This window comes from Arachis hypogaea, chromosome 16 (genome assembly GCF_003086295.3).
Source record: "Arachis hypogaea cultivar Tifrunner chromosome 16, arahy.Tifrunner.gnm2.J5K5, whole genome shotgun sequence".
NCBI lineage: Eukaryota > Viridiplantae > Streptophyta > Magnoliopsida > Fabales > Fabaceae > Arachis > Arachis hypogaea.
Window position 1 is genome coordinate 91,816,089 of NC_092051.1, and position 3,361 is coordinate 91,819,449.

Here is a 3,361-nt window from a genome sequence, read left to right on the forward strand (position 1 = left end):
TTTCAAAATCAAATCATTTTAAATTTCTTTTTCAAATCTTTTTCAAAATAAATTTCAATCATATCTTTTTCAAAACTTAATTTCAAAATCTTTTTCTAACTTCTTATCTTTTCAAAATTTATTTTCAAATCTTTTTCAATTAACCACTTGACTTGTTTGTTTTAATTTTAAAAAGTTTACTAATTCTTATCTTTTTCAAAACCACCTAACTACTTTTTCACTTCTCATTTTTGAAAATCACTAACCACTTTTTCAAAATTCTTTTTAATTAACTAATTATTTTAAATTCTAATTTTATTTTATTTCTTTTTTTAATTTCGAATTCTAACTTAATTAATTAAATAAAAATAAAAATATTTTTCTTCTCCCTCTTTTTAAAATTCGAGTACACTCTGTCTCATCTCTTTCTATTTATTTTATTTATTCACTAACACTTCACTTCTACTCATCTAATAATTCGAACCCTCTCCCTCTCTCTGTGTTCGAATTCCTCTCATTCTCTCTCTACCTCATTCTTCTAATCTTCTATTCTTATACTCACATAAAGGAATCTCTATACTGTGACATAGAGGATTTCTCTTCTTTTCTGTTCTCTTCTTTTTTATATGAACAAGAATAAGGATAAAGACATTCTTGATGAAGCTGATCCTGAACCTGAAAGGACTCTGAAGAGGAAGCCAAGAGAAGCTAAAGCACAACACTCCGGAGAGGACCTTACAGAAATTTTCGAAAAAGAAGAAGACATGGCAGCCGAACCCAAAAACAATGGTGGAGATGCAAGGAAGGTGCTTGGTGACTTTACTGCACCAACTTCCGACTTCTATGGAAGAAGCATCTCAATTCCTGCAATTGGAGCAAACAACTTTGAGCTTAAGCTTCAATTAGTTTCTCTAATGCAGCAGAATTGCAAGTTTCATGGACTTCTATTGGAAGATCCTCATCAGTTCTTAGCTGAATTCTCGCAAATTTGTGACACTGTTAAGACCAATGGGGTTAATCCCGAGGTCTACAGACTTATGCTTTTCCCCTTTGCTATAAGAGACAGAGCTAGGATATGGTTGGACTAACAACCTAAAGAATGCCTAAACTCTTGGGAAAAGTTGGTCAATGCTTTCTTGGCCAAATTCTTTCCACCTCAAAAGTTGAGCAAGCTTAGAGTGGAAGTCCAAACCTTCAGACAGAAGGAAGGTGAATCCCTCTATGAAGCTTGGGAAAGATACAAGCAATTGATCAGAAGGTGTCCTTCTGACATGCTTTCAGAATGGAGCATCTTATGTATATTCTATGAAGGTCTGTCTGAATTGTCCAAGATGTCATTGGACCACTCTGCTGGTGGATCTATTCATCGGAAGAAAATGCCTGCATAAGCCCAGGAACTCATTGAGATGGTTGCAAATAACCAGTTCATGTACACTTCTGAAAGAAATCCTATGAATAATGGGATGACTCAGAAGAAAGGAGTTCTTGAGATTGATACTCTGAATGCCATATTGACTCAGAACAAAATATTGACTCAGCAAGTCAATATGATTTCTCAGAATCTGATTAGAATGCAAGCTACATCCGGTAGTACTAAAGAAGCATCCTCTGAAGAAAAAGATTATGACCCTGAGAATCCTGCAATGGAAGAGGTGAATTACATGGGAAAATCCTATGTAAACACCTATAATCCTTCATGGAGGAATCATTCTAATTTCTCATGGAAGGATCAACAGAAGCCTTGACAAGGCTTCAATAATAATAATGGTGGAAGAAATAGGTTTGGCAATACCAAGCCCTTTCCATCATCTTCTGAGCAATAGATAGAGAATTCTAAGCAGAGCCTCTCTGACTTAGCAACCATAATCTCTGATCTATCTAAGACCACTCTCAGTTTCATGACTGAAACAAGGTCCTCCATCAGAAATTTGGAGGCACAAGTGGGTCAGTGATACAAGGATTTATACCAGTTCAGAATTCCACAAAATAATTCCGTTGTTAGTATAGTCCAAACCAATAGTTAATCCTCAAATCAAATTAAATTTAGTTTTGTCACAAGTACAAACCCCAATGAATTTATAACCGAAGTATTTAAACTCTGGGTTGTCTCACAAGGAATTGCAATGAAGTGGTCAATTATTGGCTATGAAGATGCAAGGGGGTTTGGTTGATATAAGGGGCAATAAAATAAATGACAAGAAAAGTAAAGAGAGCAATTAAAGAAAGCAATCAATAAAGAGAGACATTCATGGCAAGGTTTAAGATCATAAGCTTTCTTTCCTAGTCACTAATAACAATAATTAACAAGAATTTATCTTATTTCATCATCTCCAACATTGGAAGAAGGTATAAGTTATCTTCCATAAGAGAAAGTCAAACAAGACTAGTTAGTCTCAAATCAAAATTCCTAATCAACTTACTAATTGAATTAGCAAAAGATTAGCGTCATTGAAAATGGAATTAACTAACAACTCTAGATCACCAACATAGGTTGGGTCTTCATGACTCAAGATTGCCTAATTACTCTTTCCAAGCCAAGAATGCTCAAAGTCTACTCTAAAGCCCAACCAAGCATTTTGTCAAACACTTGGTGGATACAAAAGGAAAGCATGGTAAAAGTGCAAGAATAATAAATCTACCAACTATCAATTGCAAGGAAAGTAAATTCACAACTCAAATCAACAATTAAAAGAACATCAAACATAAATTTCATAAAAGAAAATATCCAATTCCAACAAGAGTTCATCACCACAAAAGAAAAATAAAGGAGAAATTAACATGGGGACTAAGAATCAAGTAGTAGGAACAAGAAATCATAAAGGAAATAAGATGAAAATATGAGATTGAAGCTAGATCTGAAAGAGATTAACCTAATCTAATTCTAGAGAGAAGAGGGAGCTTCTCTCTCTAGAAACTAACTTACATGATGCTATACTACCAAACAATTGCTCCCCCCTTGCCCAAACTTGAATTCTGCATGAAATAGCATTAGAAATGAGTTGGATTGGGCCCAAAGTGCTTCAGAAATCGCTGGGGGCGATTTCACCTTAGTGGGCCATGAGCAGCACCGGCGCCCAAGCGTACATGGCGCATGCGCGCCCCTAAACGCAAAGAAACAATTGGCAAATTTTATATCATTTTGAAGTTCCGAATGTTAGCTTTCCAACGCAGCTGGAACCGTCTCATTTAGACCTTTGTAGCTCAAGTTATGATCGATTGAGTGCAAAGAGGTCAGGCTTGACATCTTTACAGTTCCTTCATTTCTTCATGAGTTCTCCCATTTTGCATGCTTTTTCTTCATTCCTTCAACCCAATCTTTGCCTTTTAAACCTGAAACCACTTAACAAACATATCAAGGCATCGAATAGAATTAAAGTGAATT

General features: G+C 35.3%; 1 non-coding gene across 1 annotated transcript; it reads right to left on the reverse strand.

The window, feature by feature from the left end:
• Positions 1-1,148: 1,148 nt before the first annotated feature.
• Positions 1,149-1,256, reverse strand: LOC112761435 (small nucleolar RNA R71). Its single transcript, XR_003181829.1, has one exon. It is a non-coding gene; the product is annotated as a small nucleolar RNA R71 (small nucleolar RNA).
• Between the last annotated feature and the right edge of the window lie 2,105 nt (positions 1,257-3,361).